The sequence below is a fragment of the Camelus ferus genome, chromosome 4 (assembly GCF_009834535.1).
Source record: "Camelus ferus isolate YT-003-E chromosome 4, BCGSAC_Cfer_1.0, whole genome shotgun sequence".
NCBI classification, from domain to species: domain Eukaryota; kingdom Metazoa; phylum Chordata; class Mammalia; order Artiodactyla; family Camelidae; genus Camelus; species Camelus ferus.
The window spans coordinates 53,156,254-53,172,700 of record NC_045699.1 but is presented as its reverse complement, the minus strand read 5'-3'; the positions used below and the strand labels follow the sequence as shown (position 1 = coordinate 53,172,700).

Sequence of the window (16,447 nt, the reverse complement as noted above, 5' to 3'; positions counted from 1 at the left end):
AGCTATCTATGGATTGAGTCAGTATTGCCGATTGCATATACACATGGGATGTTGGCATAGCGCATGAAAATTTCACGGCCCAGACACTAAAATCAAGCTCAGAGAAGCTCTATCACGTGATCTATTTAGCAATAGAGCCTGGTTTAAAGCCCAAGTTGGTCTGATTTCAGAGCCCAAACTCTCTTTACCATATTGCCTTTCAACTAAGCAGATTTGCTTTTTCATATCATACTTTTAAAGATTCAGTTCCCATGAGGAAGTAGCAAGGATATGTACATACAGGGAGCTAGAACTATGTTTGTGTGTGTGTGTGTGTGTGTGTGTGTGTGTGTGTGTGTGTGTGTGTTGCTTTGAGCTTCAGTAATCATCTGCTTGGAGGAGGAAAAGGAAATGATTCTAAACCACTAAGGAGCCCCAAGAAGAGTGGACAGAACTCTGCCTGAGGAAACAGGAGGCCTAGCTTCTCACTGCAGCTCAGCCATCAACCTGCTGTGTGACCTGGGGCAAGTCCCTAGCCTACTCTGACCTCTATTCTCCCATTTGTAAAACGAAAATGTGAAACCAAGCCCCAGAAACAAACTGGATATCTGCTCTGGCTTCCTAAGCCAACTGTGCAAAACAGCCGGGCTATGAAACAAAATTAGACTCAAGTCTTCATTGTTATCACTGACTGTGTTTCTTGAGCAAATAACTTAATTAATTTTAACCAATCCTTTCTCCTCCCAAATTATATTGATGAAGAAATCACAACAAATGTTCTCTCATTTACTTTGCCAAAAAGCAAGTAGTGCTATAGAACCTATTTCTGACACCTTAACATGATATTGGCTTCATGGTCAAAAAAGAATGGTGGGAAAATATGCACAGAAAAATTATAAAAACTGTCTTCACAAACCAAAAGTATTACAAAATAGCCTCCTCTTTCCATTTTTGAATTAGAACCGATCTAAAGTCACTATGGAATCAATCGCTACATCTACAGTCCTCTAGTCCTCCCCTCTCTCAGGGAGAACAGTAAAAGTCTTCTTCCTCCTGTAAAATGAGCCCTTTGTGACCTGGTCTAGCTGATCTCTCCCAACCTCTTCTCCCGTCTCACTGTGCCCTCAGGCCCCTACTCCTGCCCAAACACCACAGCATTAATCTCACCCTCCCCTGGGCCACGTCTGACCACTGCCCCCTTCTCACTGCGTGAATCACACTGCACTGTAATGTGCCATGTCTACTTCCTCTTCTGTACTGTGAGCTCCTTGTGGGGAGGGACTAGTTCTTGTTTGTATTTGGTATTAAGAGCCTAGTGGGTAACTAGTAAACTTTTGGTTAATAAAATATTAAACCAGACTGTAAGGGGTTGAAAAGATGGCCTGGATATTTTAGAGGGGTACGTTTGGTTTCTTTGAAGACTTCCCACCAAATAAATACATATGATTTTATTTTAGAAGGCGGATAATTGATTTTTCTTTGTGAACAAGGAAGGCACTTCCTTTTTTCTGACTGATGTGAAGGACATAAATTATACAGGAAACAGGATGCAGAGACATAAACCTGCTTAATCCAATTATATATTTCAATCAACAGACAGGGTCCCATGAGAGGGGAGGATGATGCACAGGACTGAGACCACTGAAGAGGAGCTGGGAAGCTGTGTGCCTCACTTTTCTTTAGAAAGAGAGAGGAGCCAGGAGAGGAGAAGGAGATAGAGCAGCTGCCATAAGAAGTGAGAATCAATGTTATTTGTTATACAATATAAAACGAATCTTGAAGAGGATGTTCAGCCTTTGGAATGTTAAACAGTGGATACATAAATAATTTTCTGAAGACAAATGAAAAGAAGCAAAAAAAAAAAAAAAAAAAAGGCACACAAACAAAACAAAACAAAGAAACCAAAGTGAGGAAAACAAGAACCAGGCTTTTAAAAGGAAAGGCAATCTAATGACAGCCATTTGGCTGAAAAAAAGTTGTACTTTTGTGGCTTGATGCAGACAACACACGAGTTGACTTCTAATTCCCAGAAGAGTGTACCTGAAAAAGGCCACTGGGGTAGAGGAGGCAGAGGAACAGCCGGGATGCTGATAGTTAATGAACATGGGACCAGCCACTTCCAACTTCACATACTTTACCTTATTTTGGCTGTAATACAATAATTATGTAAAGCAAGAGTTTGTTACTTGGCATTTGCAAATAAACTGAAGTTCAAATAGTAATGATTTCAAGGTCAAGGCTTTTGTTTAGCTGGTTAATGGCACAGCTGAGACTGAACCCAGGTCTACCTGACTCACTTTCCATAGTTTCCTCCACTATACAGGGCTCCTTCCACAGTGGGCTGTGACTCCTACGACCCTGTTCGCCCGGCTCCAAGCCCTAGGCTATTGGTACTGCTGGGTATGAACTACACGACAGGACCTCACAGTTCCCCTTACTGTGTTTCTGCTAATTAAATGTTCATTACTTACACTGTAGCAGTTGAATGTCTCTCTTGCATATACATATAGCCTTTCCCTTCTTTCCTGCAGCTGAATTCTTGGGTTCTTACCTGGGACCCAGTTGGATAGAAGGATCACCATGGCAGGGGACAGATAGTATCCTGGAGAGTCTCAAACTAGTAATTACATATTCCAGCCCAGAAGTGACACTGCTTGGCACTCATTTGCAAGAGCCAGACACATGGAAAGCTGAGCACAGGAAATGTTTGCTGAGCAGCATCAGTGACTGCTGCGGCATTTGTTGTCTTTAACATCCTGCATATTTTATGTATTTATCATGTTTATTACCTGTCTCCATGTCTAGAACGTTTGTTCCATGAGGGGAGAGACATGTTCAAAAATGTAACTTCAGTGCCCAGAACGGTGCTTGGAAAAAGCAGGCACTCAACAATTGGTTGAATGAGTGAATAAATATTGTCACTGGCTGAGTGGTCTTGGGCAAGTCTTTTATACCCTCAGGACCTCCAAATTTTCTTTTAGAAAATGAAGAGATAAAGGGGTGATGTCTCACAGGATTGTGGTGAGAATTAATGAGATAAGCAAGCAAAGGGAGTGATATAAGACCTAGTCCATGAAAAGCTCTGGATGAATATTGCTTTCTTTTCAACTCCAGTAGCCGAATTAGTCCTCTGACTTTTAATCCAATTTTAAAAGAAATTTAGGTAAAAAGAAAAAAAGGAAGAAAGGAAGGAAGGAGGTAAGGAAGAGAAAGAAAACAGAGCAACTGTGTAGTTTGAGTACGTTCTGTAACTTTTCTGTTTCTTGCCCAGTGTGCAGAACAATACTGATGTTCCTCCCAGAAATCTTTCCCCCTAACTGCAGGAAAACTCCGTAAATGAAGCAAGCTTTATAACTCAGGGCGGGAGTGAAGCTGGGTACAGCCACTGGCCAAGCCTTTCAAATAGTGTAACAAATGATGTGTGGGTACAAATGGGGAAAATGCATACATTCTTCATGAGTCTGGAGAAATCATGTTTGGCCCCCAGGTGCACTTGACCTGTTAACAACATTTAGACAGATTTATCAGCTGTAAACTTTGCACCAAGTGAAAAAAAAAAACTTGTTTTTTTCTCCTTCTAAACGTAAAGCAGAAAGATTTGTTAGCAGGGGGAATTCAAACAAATTAAGTAGAGGGCTTGATTCTCTCTGCCTCTCAGTGGCCTACTTGTAGCACATGGACTCCAGGCATGAAATTCCCAGAAACCTGGAGAATTTCTGGGGACAAGCATGGATATGGGGTGAGTACTCCAGCCAGGGCTGGTGAGCTCTAGTTACAAGAGCCTGGAGTGAGTAAAAAAAAAAGGGACAGCACGTCCTTAATTAACACCATAACAGAGGGAATAGAAAGAAAGAAAGAAAGCACATAAAAAAAAAAAGCATACAAAACTTTCCAGAACTTTTTGTGGTTCTGTTCTTTATGTATTTTTTATGAGATCATCTGCTTGGAAATGTATTGTTTGAAAAACTAGATGGAGTTGGTTTTAAAACATCCCAGATCGAACTGATTGCAACGAGTCAGAATACCATAAGCCTTATGTTTATGAAACATCTTTCATGATACGGAGGAAGGAGAATGGGATTTGGACTCAAGAAGTGAGTCCATGCTCCACAGTTTACTGGCTGTGTGAGTCTGGGTGAATCACTAGCTCTAAACCTCAGTTTCCTCATTTGTTATATGGGTGTTGTAAAACCCAATTTCGGGGGCTGTTGTGAGAAGTTTATGACCTAATGTTTGTGAAATTGTATTATCAATTTTAAAGTCCAATGGTGGCATTGAGAATTTTTCTGGAGAATTTTTAAACAACACAAAAAAACTTTTCCTGTTTGTCTTTGGAGAGGAGGTAGAACCCCCTTCTCCCTCAGCTGCCCTCATTGTCCTATAGAGCCTTAGTGTGTGTGTGTGTATTATACATCATACATATAGGTATTATATACACTAATTATGAACACACTAATGTTAGAGTGTGTATATAATAAAGCAGAAGGATTTGTTAGCAACGGGGAATTCACACTATTAGTATTATATGCACACAGTAATATTATATATTAGTATATACACTAATTATCATTTAGTATCCGTGTATCTATCGATATCCAGAGATGTGTATCTGTCACTACATCTTTGTCTGTATCTCCACTTAGCCATAGCTATAGAGAGAACAGCCCTTCTTTAGCATTTCTAATGTCACTTGTAATGTCTTTCCTGGACGGTTGCAGTAGCCAGATTGGTTGTCTTTGTGCTGTCTTTCTAATCCGAAACAATCTAAATTAAATATATATGTGTATCTGACTATGACACCTCACCTTAGGAGCCTCTAACCCAGCATAAAGTTCAAAATTCTCAGTTTAGTCCAGTGGTTCTCAACCAGGAGATTTTGCCCTTCAGGGGACGTTGGCAATGTCTGGAGACATTTTTGGTTGACACGGTTGGGAAGGGATGTGTATGTGGCACTGACAATCTGGTGATGGAGGCCAGGGATACTGTTAAATATCCTACAATGCTCAGGACATACTCCCATAATAAAAATTATTCTGCCCAAAACATCAATAGTGCCAAGGTTGAGAAACCTGAGTTCAGCCCATGGGATCTCCCTAATAAGCTTTTACTTATATTAAGCTCCAGGTTCATTGCTGCCCTTATATCCTGGCCTCTAGCCCAGGTGAATTACTCTCATATCTTCTAGTCATCCTAACAATTCTCAAACTGTGGCATCTCTGGGACCTTGTCCTGGCTGACCTTCCTGCTCTGAACATGCTTCCCTTGCCTTCTTCAGTTGGTGAACTCCACCTTCTCATTCTTTTGTGTATCCTCTTGAACCTTATGTCCTTTAGGAAGCCTTCCACATACCCTGGGCCCACATTCCCTTGTCTTCCTCTCTCATTTGACTTCTCTCACTGCAATAAGATGGATCTTACTCTGCCATGACATCTTTAAACCTGACTCTCCCACCTATCAGTGAATTCAGAAAGGTCTGGGACCATTCTTCCTACATCTTTGTATCCTCAGATGCTTGGACCTGGCTGGGCACATAATCTTGGTAAATATGTGTTGATGGACACAGAGAAGCTACATCGCTCTCTCGCAGCGTTGTGAGGTGGACCACTTGAGCAAAGATTTTGTTCTGGTAAGTCTTGTGGCTGCTGTGCGCCCTACGTTGTCAAGGACAGTCCTGTTTAACTCATGGCGATTTAAAATATTGATTCTATTGTGTTCCAGGAGCTTGCAAGGATTTAATATTAAATAAAATATATTCAATATAAAATCCTACTGAATCTTTACTCTTATACGTCCTCTCATTATTTCCATTATACAGATGTGGAAAGTGAGGCTTGTAGGTTAAGAAAACAAATCATACACAGTTGACAGAACCAGATTTAACCCAGGCATGCAGACCCCAGAGACTACCCTTTCAAGTGCTGTGCTGTACCAGTGCATTGTCAGATCCAGTGTCCTAATCTATGGTCCTCTGGGAACACAATTTCAGTAGGTCTGCATTTTAGAGATGAGGAAATAGAGCTTGTAGGAGATAGTCATCAGTCATCCATATAACAGCCAGGCTAGAAGTTGATCTGAAGTCTTTCTGTACAATTATATCTCAAGGACCCAACTAAGCCTATATTTGTCAAAATTTGCCAGTCTACTGGGACAAAGAAGCCTGCATTTGCAGGTCTCACATGAGAACAGATCCTAGGCATCTTAGTGTCCACCTTGGGAATCTGCTGCAAATAGATCTTTGGTAATTACTTAAGTCCCTGGAAATCTTTACCAGATCTGAGACAGATTTGATTCCTGTCTGGGACAAGTTCTGCATTCTGGGAGGTCTTTGTGCTGAATCCCATTTGCTACAGATCGCTAAAAGCTTCCAGGCTGCTTAACTCTTCCCAAACTTTTTGGTTGAAAAATGCATTCCTAATCAGTGGGTCTGGGTGCATTCTTTGTGCCTAGAGAATGCTGTTCCCGTCAACTTTGGATCAGGTCAGGACACAGCACAGACCGAAAAATGTGACACTCCATTTCTAGACTGAGTGGGCTGAGAACACAATGTAGGTGGAGAGGGTTTCCATGCAACTCTGAGAAGAGGGCTTTGCTTTTCCAGGGTGGTCCAGTGGTCTTGGATTGCAGTCGACCCCATTTGCTGGGATCCTTTGGGAAATCTGACAGAAAGTTTATTGTAGAAATTCTCACTTTTGCTTTCTTTCCTCTATGGGCTGTCTTTGCCAGGGACCATAGCCTACTTTAAATGATTATCATTTGTCATTCCTGACTTGCTGTAGTTTTTTTCATGTATTCATGCTTCAAGTGCTCACTTAATGTCCCTTAGATGCCAGCCACCCTGGTAGGGGAACAGCAGTGCACATTCAGGCTCACTCTCAAAGTGCTCACAGTCTATTGGGAAAAATATAAAGCCAATTGATCTGTCCTATAACAGAAGCTTAGAGATCCAAGGATGCAGACAAGATGGACCCTGAATCAGCCTTGGGAATCAGAGATAACTTTCCAGATGTTGGCTAAATGATTCATTAGGAATAGTGATGAGCCAGGCAGAAGGACATTGAAGGTGATGGGAGACAAGGATTCCAGCAAATAGAATTAGGATGTACAATGTCCCTGGGGCAGGAAAGAGTGCAGCACATTTGGAAAGTGCAGTAGTTCAATGTGGCTGGGAAAGTAGAATACATGTGTGGGGCTGGTTGTGGCAGGGGTTGGGGGAGGTTGGTTAGAGAGATTGCCATAAATCGCATCCTCTGGGACTTTGCAAGTCATACTAAGGATTTGGACTTGATCTTGAGGGTAAATGAAGCAGATTTTAATCAAGAACGTGGCATGATCATGTTTGCCTTTTAAAGGTCCAATTAGGAGGGGATTCAACAGAAAGGCCCGGGGCCTCCATGACTGAGTTTTTATCAGAACAGAAACTTGTTCCTGCCCCTCTCATCAGAGCCAGCTGCAGGGGATTTTAGGGAGTCCTGGGCAGTTTGATGACAGTATTGGGGCAAAACCGGTGAAGACCCAGCAGATCCAGAAGCAAGCAGTGGACAATATGAAGCCTGGGTGCAGGAGGAATGTAAGACTCAGGAAGAGAGACTAACTTCCAGCAGACTCTATGCCCTGGAGGAAAATGGGGTTCCAGGCAAATTAATACAGCCAGGACTGAAGTTTAGGGATTCAAGATGAGGTTGAAACCCAAGATCACAGGTTGGTTACTCAAAGGAGGAAGAGAGTCAAACAGTTACCCAGTGCCAGGCACTGGCATAGGCACTTTGCAAACATCCATCTTAACATTAGTACCAGGAAGTAGGTTCCGTTATCTACGTCTGCCAGCTAAACTGAGGGAGGCTCAGAGAGTAAACTAACTTACCCATGCTTACACAGACAGCAAGTACAGAGTCATGATTTTAACCTAGTATTAGAGTCAGAATTTTAACCTTGCATTATCTAGCCTCAAACTCATTTTTACCAAATGTGAAGAGTTAACACTCAATCCCCAAGTATGTTGTAATACTCCATTGTGATTTGATACCTCTTCAATTTTTGTTCTTTAAAGAAAGTGGGTGTGCATTACTATTTACCAGCATGAAAATTCCATCCCACAATACTTTGCATCAAGGACACTGTGGCTTCAGGTATTCTACCAGAAACATCATCTCATACCAGGGGGTTACTGCTTGCATGGCCATGCTCAAATCTCCCCTCCTTTTTCACATCAGTGTTCAGCACAAGTGCCCAGGTGAGGCTCCCTGTTTCCTCGCAGAGTGATACCCCTCTTTCCTTTGGAGCTCAGTGTCCACCCTTTGGGTTAGGAGAGGCACTGACACCTTTGGGGTATAGAACACATGATCCTAATCCTGAAGTTCCTTTGATCTCACCTTAGTCTTCTCCAGAGTACCACTCCCAGCCAACTTGCTTGGGTAAATTTAGTTGCCAGGAAGAAACAGCTCCAGTTTTTTCAAATACGGAGCCATTGCAGTGTTATGTATGTAAAGAGCTGCAGCTTTGACTATGTCAGATATGGGTCCACAGCTCTGCTGCTTAGCTGTGTGAACTTGGGCAAGTCCCTTCACTGAGGCTCACTGTCCTCATCTGTGTATGGGGATCATAAGGCCTACCTCCCAGGATTGTTTTGAGAATTGTTTGGATAGAGCTTGTCATGATGCAGGGCCTTATAAATAAACAGTATTAGGTATAACCATTATTATTATGAGCACCCTCTCCCTGAAAATCTAGGTGATGCTCCATCCTGAGCAGCTTTTATAATTTGTGTGCATAGAGGAGTGGGTCTCATTTCTCCAAGATGGGTTGGGATGAATTCTGTGTGCAAGTAAGACACTGTGGCTCATGAACAGACTGTGCCGTTGTAATTTTTTCACAGGAGAAGGTTGTGTACATGCTTATTTCACAAGGTGGTGGTAAGGGTTAAGAAGATCAACTGAACATTGAAACACCTTTGTAAACTTTAAAGTTCTATGCATGTTTTGGTTTATTTTATAATTTTTATTTTTAATCACATTTCTTTCAGTATAATTGACACAGTGCTTACATTTTAAGTGTATACTTCGATGAGTTCTGACAAATGTATACATAAGAGAAACTGCCACTTCAGTACGATACAGAACATTTCCATCACTCCAGAAACTTCTCTCATGGCTTTTGGCAGATTTTCACCAAAGCCAACCCCATACTCATTGCCTCTGGCAAAAACTTATCTGATTTTTATCACTATTAATTAGTTATATAAGAGTTTTACAAGATCAAGGACTTCATATAAATGGAATCAGATAGGATGGGATGCTATCATGTCTGGCTTCTTCCACTCAGCATAATGTTTGAGACTTATTCAGGTTGCTGCATCTATCGGTGGTTCATTTCTTTTTATTGCTGAGTAGTATTCCATTGTTTGAATATACCATACTGGTTATCTACTCGTCAGCTGATGAACATTTGGATTATTTCCAGTTTGGGGCTATTCTGAATAAAGCTGCCTTAAATATTCATATAAAATCATTTTGTGAATGTATGTTTTCATTTCTCTTAGGCAACTACCTATGACTGAAATTTCTGAGTTGTACACTAAGTGTATGATTAACTTCAGAAGAATCCACCAAGTGACATTTTACCATTTTACCATCCAAGTAGCAATGTATGAGTTGCCCCAAATTCTTGTCAACACTTGGTATTGTCAGTCTTTTAATTCTAACCATTCTTGTAGGTATATAATGGGATCTGATCGTAGTTTTAATTTGTATTTGCATGATGATTAAAGATATTACTATCTTTTTATTTATGTTTGAATATCTTCTTTTATCAAGTTTATGTTTAAATCTTTGGTAATCTGTTTGTTTATTTTTGTTTTTTCTCTTCTTATTATCAATTTGGAAGAGTTCTTTTTATATTCTAGTCCTTTGTCATATATCTGTATCATGAATATTTTTTCTAGTTATTGGTTGACATTTTCCATTTTTAAACAGTATCTTATGAAAGATAGAGCATTTTAATTTTGAAGATAAATTTATCATTTTTATCTTTTATGATGCATACTTATTGTATCCTGTTTAAGAAATTTGTGTCTTGTTTGCCTACAAAGATTACAGAGATTTTTCTCCTGTTTTCTTCTAGAATTTTTAGTTCTACCTTTTGTCTGTGATTCATTTTAAATTAAGTTTGTGTACAACATGAAGTAGGAGCTGAGATTCTGGGTTTGGTTTCTTTGGGTTTTGGGTGTTTTTTGGGTGTTTTTTGGGCACATGGATGTATGACTATTTCCAGAACCCTATGTTGAAGAAACTCTACTTTCCCATTGAAATACATTGGTATAGTTTTCAAAAATCAGCTGGCCATATATATATGAGTTTATATCTGACTTATAGTCCTTCTTGTTGATCTGTATCTATATCCTTAGTCAATAGAATGATGTCTTAACAAAGTTCATGATAGATCTTTACATTAAGTTGTGTAACTCATCCAACCATTTTTCTTTTCTTACTGCTACTTTTGCTATTTGTGACCCTTTACATTTCTATGTAAATTTTTGAGTCATTTTGTCTTCTAGAATTTTGGTTAGGATTGCGTTAAATCTGTGAATGAATTTGTATAGAATGGACATATTAAATAATACTGAATTTTCTGATCCATAAACATAGTATACCTGTACATTTATTCAGATTAAAAAATCTATCTCAGAAAATTTGATAGTTTTTAACATGGAGGTTTTGTACATCTTTCATTAATTTATTTCAATGAATTTTATGCTTTTCATGGTATTGCAAATACTACTTTTAAGTTTAATTTTCTAATTATTTGTTCCTAGTTTTAAAGCTTATAATAGGAAAGCTAGCCTGGTACCGGATATTCTGTCATATGCCAGAATCGAGATTTTTTATTTTTAATAACCATGGGAAAGTTGAAGTGTCTCCTCAAGAACTGCTATTTTTCTTCTTTCTAAATGTTTCCAGGACTCTGTACAAAACAGACATTTTTTTGGTCCCTGTTACAGATTCCAAAGCATTAAACAGATGGGCAGATTGTATGTGTGTGTGTGAGTGTGCTCACACGCGTGAGTGTGCGCACACGCACGCGTGTGCGCTGCTGTTCAGATTTCATTAATTCTCTTCTGGAGAAATTTACCACTATCACTCCTTTTTTTTTTTTTTTTTTTTGCATCAGTGATCTAAGACCGATTTGTGAGCAAATCAGGTATAATACTGTCTATGTTTGGTTCATTCACAAACCTGGGAAGCTTTCCTCTCAAGCTTTCCTATGGCCAGTTTAGCGGCACTACTGAGAATATTAGCTGAATGGCCAAGCTTAGATTAGAAAGCACAAAAAAGGGTAAATATTGACTTATTCAACAAAGTTGTTACATTTGCGTTCAAGGCATTCTTGGAGGCTGGAAGATCCTAGTTTACAAGAAAAGTGAATCTGACGGAAAATAGCCTATTTACATAAATTCTTAGGAGGATTTCAAGTTATTAATAGTGACATATTTTTGCATCCTACTTTCTAAAACATTTTCAGATTCTACACTCAGTATATGTTTCTATGGACATTTGTTTATTCTGCTCCCTCTCTCTTGAACACCACTCCTTTCTTTCTCTGGACTTTTAGTCATTCTTCAACAATAATCTCAGTTTGTTCCCAACTTCCCCATCTCCACCTCCACAGCTTTAGTGCAACTCATATCATGAAGCCCTCCTGCTGACTTGGTTCACACTTTCTTGATATTACTATCATGATACATTTTACATTCAGTTCCATTTAGCAAGTATTACTTATGCCTTAGTTCTTCTGGAGATACGATGTCAATGAAACTTCTTAGGCAGTCTCAAATTACCCTAAGTAGCATTTGTAGGTTTTTTCCTTCCTTTCTCTAAGTGTAATCCTGTCAGTATTTAGGATTTGTTTTAGGTATCTTCTTTTACCAGTTTTAGGTATCTTCTTTTACCACATTCAAGGAAAGGAAATCAACACTGAATACACATAGACAGAAGTACCCAAGATATGCCCGAGATCATAATTTCTTAAAAAAAAAAACCAAAAAAACTAAAAACTAATTCAAGGGCAGCACTGGGGGTAGGAATGGAAGGAGCTCAAGGTCAGAGGTCCTGGGTGCTAGTCCTGACTTTGTCAACAACCAACTCTGTGACCAGTCCAGTGCTTGCCACACAAAAAGTATTTACTGATGAGTAAATGAACTTGAAGAAGTCACTAACCTCTGTTGGTCTCAGTTCCTATATCTTAGAATAAAGGAGGTGGAAGTGATAGTCTCTAATTCCATTTCAGCTTTATAATTCATGAACTTTTTGTGATCCTTTAGCACCTAAATCAATCACCATAGTAAAACTTATTGTTTAGATCGTTGGGAAAGGAGAATAGAAATAACATTTATGGAGTACCTACTATGTGGTAGATATTTTTGCTAGATTTAAAGATGTGTAAGCATAAAAAAAAATCATATTGATCCTTTCATTTTTATGGGTTCTGTTAGATTTTCATTATCTTCCTCATTTCTCCAAATCAACTTTCAAGTGAGTAGGGATTAAGAACCACACTCTTCTAGGGTGAGAGACAAAGAGAGCGAGCTGCTCTGTGAAGAGAGGTGAGCACTTTAGACTTGGTCATTATTTACATGAAAATACATATTTCTAATACACTTGAAGCTAAGCTAAGTAAATATACCGTTTCCTTGAAGTTGATTGATTTATTGCCTAATTATGCTTTGTATATAGATAAACATTAGTATAACTCCTATCACAAATTTCAAATAAATGAGAGGTTTGAGCTAATGAGTTCTTACTACGTATGCTAGGATTGTAAAGTGTAGACTAAGGATGTTTGATAGAATAGACATTTGCTTGAGCAAGATAGTCTTTGGATATGGGTCACTCCATGAAATATGACCCTGCTACATGGCTGCCACCTTGCTGCAAGGCCACCATTCTTCCCCTCCATTGTTTGAGAGGTTGATTACCTTGGCTTATGCTTCCTCCAAAGGGAAATTGGTCAGCTTTGATCATGTCTAGTGACATAAAGCACAAAGCTTCTTGCACCCTTTGGATGCTAGGTTCTAGAATCAAGGTCTAGAACCATGTTACTTTCTGGATCCCCCTATGTATGAGTTGGCTAGGGCTGCTGTAACAAAAAACCAGAGGCTTAAACAACAGAAATTTATTTTCTCATGGGCTGGAGGCTAGAAGTCCAAGATCAAAGTTAAGCAGGTTTATTTTTCCTCAGGCCTTTCTCCTTGCAGATCTTGGCCATCTTCTCACTATGTTCTCACATGATGTGTTCTTACAAGGGCATATCAGATTAAGTCCCCATCCTTATGGCCTCATTTAACCTTACTTACCTCTTTAAAGACTCAATTCAGTCCATAACACCCTATGAGGACCTGAGCATCTGAGTTGATTTGATAACACATCCATTCTCTCTTAACTCCCTTAGTAGAGGGAAGGGTCGGGTCAATTATGGGTGGTTTATGTTAGAGCCAGAGCCCCTGGGCCACTGAGAAGAAACAGTCACATCTCCTGTGAGAGAAAGAACAGGGAAGAAAAGTCATTCAACTGTCTTTAGACCCTAACATGTCACAGAGGTGAAATATAGTGACCCTCCTAAAAGAGTTGTTTGGGAAAAGAAAGCAGCCTGGTTACTGTGCAGTTCTAGAATTTTAGAGGATGTACAACCTGCAGGAAAGAGCTTCTATGAAGGGAGGCACTCGGGGTCTATAGGGAGTGGTGCAGTGTGTTTGCAAGCATGTGCATGACTTTATCACAAGCCAGAGTCTCCCTTGACTGTTCTGTGGCTTGTGTGTATCTAAACCTAAATCCATTATGCTTGCACCAGAGGGCTGATCAGAGCCATCACAGAGTCATCCTGCTGCTGTTAGACATAGCATTGGCAGGAAGACCCACTGGGGCCTGGTAGACTGCATGCAGAAACCTGCAGCTCTACAGCCAGAAGAGTGAATGTCTAATAAGGTTAATAAAACCTCATATTCCTCAAAGGAGAACTTGAGTAACCTTGTTCTTCGCTGAAGCCTACTTGTCATCAGAGGCAGGAAATCTGATGGATCTGGGAGTCTCCTTGCCCTGGCTCAACTAGTAAGCTCTGTTTCATGCAGTGTGGTGCCACAGGCTGCCACAGTGCTGGAAGGCCAAAGGCCCATGTGATGGTGATGGTGTGAATGCTGGATAGGGAAGACGGCTGGACTCTGTGACTAACTGCAACACTTCAGGCAACTTATCTAGTTCCCTGCAGGTCTCAGTTTACTCCTCTGGAAAATAGAATAAAAGATCTCAATTTCACGTTCTAGCTCTGAAATGCATGTTGTTCAGGCAGTAATTCTCTTAAAGCATCTGCAAATTTTGGAACAAGTGGATTAACTCAGGGATTATTCAGGACCCCAGAATCACATTAACAAAGTCACATTACTGTAAAGTACACTAACTTTACAAATCTCTTTAAAAAAAACCCCATAAATTCTTTGTCTTTAAGATTGTGTTCAAGAGGTATTATAGGGAAATGAATCACTCCTTTTAAAAATGCTAATTTTTAATAGGTCAGATTACTGGCACTGAATTTCTAATTAAGTTTCTTACTCATAATGAAATTTGGAAATTGTTTATATAGTAGACATTCTCTGTGTCTAAAAAGATAAAGAAGTTAGAAGACTATACATGGACACATATGTTAATTATTTCTACACCCTTTATGCTGGTCTGGAGTAAATGAAGAGAACAAAACCCCTATCACCTTTAGAAAAAGGATCAAACTGAATTTCCTTCTTTCTATCATCCCTGAAAGCTGATGATTCCATCCCAGTATTTAAAACATGGGTCATGAAAATATTTTTTCATCTAACTACATAATACTAATAAAAACAAGTTAATAGTACATTCATTATATCATAGTCTTATGACTTTGTCATTAGTAAAATGACAACATTAAAAATTATTATGTATTAATTTAATCAAGATGATTGTTTCTTGTCAACATAAATGTTCTAAATTTTGCCTACAGTCCCACAAATTAATTTGTTATTGGGGTGAGAATGTCTTTCAAAATGTCTCACATGAGCTTCAAGCTCATATTTTTAAAATAGATGCTTTTCCTGTCATCACAGCCCAGATCAAGCCTGCTTCCAAAGTTTCCTCCTGGTCACTGGGATGGCTACATCCTTAGTCACTCAGGCTTATTACCACTTCCCAGACACCAGCACCACTTCCCTTTCTTCTCACCAAGTCATATTGGCTCTGCTTAAATCCACTCGCTCCTTGCTATATGTACTGCCATTACCCCGCGTTAGGCTCTCCTTAACATTACTTAGTTGAATCTCTTGCTGTTTACAGGTTGAATTTTCTAAAGAGTGAGTCTGTCACTCACTGCGCTTATTAAAACCTTCAGTGACTCTCCAGGCATGTGGAGTAAAACCTATACTCCTCAATTTGTCAGCTCAAGGGCCTCTATGATCTGATTCTCCCTAGATTTCCAGTCAGATTCTCCAGTATATTCCCCAGTGACTCCCAAGACATAGCTCCATTGCCCTAGTCACTTTTCTTCACTCTGTAGTGTGGTCATGCTCTCATCTCCACCTAGAATGTTTTTCTTTTTTTACTTTACCTGTAGAGAATTTTCTGATTTTCAGACTTTTTGGAGTACAGAGGCCACAGCTGGTAGTTAAATACAGGGTATTTAACCTGGGGAACAAGTCAACAAGCTGTTGGAAAAGCTGAGAGGCCCAACGGGGAAGAGGGAGGCAAATGAAAGACTAGCATCAACAGGAAGCTGCTTGCATGGCTAGGGCTAGGGCTGGAGGGGTAACAGAGGAGGTAATATTCCTAGAGACCAGGAGCTGAGGCCATCCAGTGGGAGCTGTGGCACAAGGGAGATTCAGCCACAGCCAGAGATGTCACCTAAAGCAAGGAGAAAGAGAAATACCCTGGCCTTCTGCCTTCGTTCAGTCTCCTACTTGAGCCTTCCACTGGCTGAACCTGGCCTGAGGCTGGATGGCAAAGGAACCCGGGAAATGTAGTTTTCAGCATCAACCCTGCAGTGACATAGTGTAGAGCAGGGGGAAGGGTGAGGAATGGATCCCAGAACAAAGAGGCAAATAACTAGCAGGTACCTCCGCCATGAAATCATTCCTTTTCTGTTGGAATTACACTCAGCTCCAATCTCTGCTTTGTGCTGTTGGAACTCGGTGAGTCTCTAATGAAACTTCTCCTATATGAGATTGATTTCTTTTGTGTGTGCTTGTATGCACCACCAGATTGGAAAATTAATTGAAGGTAGGGACTCTGTTCTATGAATCTTTGTAACCCCAGAACTCTGTACAGTTTTTGGAACTTTGTAGTAACTCAGGAATATTCCATACTGAGTTAGACAGGAAACAGTGTTAATAGCAAGAAAGATCAGGGGATAATTGATTAAGGGGTATCAGAGGAGACAGAGATGAGAAGAAATAAGAGTCAAA

At 39.9% G+C, this 16,447-nt stretch overlaps 1 long non-coding RNA gene across 1 annotated transcript in view; it reads left to right on the top strand.

The window, feature by feature from the left end:
- LOC116663218 overlaps positions 1-9,721 on the top strand; it is a 65,025-nt gene extending 55,304 nt beyond the window's left edge. The window contains exon 4 of the long non-coding RNA XR_004319393.1: positions 9,515-9,721. This is a non-coding gene — a long non-coding RNA (uncharacterized LOC116663218). The remainder of the gene's footprint in view (positions 1-9,514) is intronic.
- Positions 9,722-16,447: the final 6,726 nt, after the last annotated feature.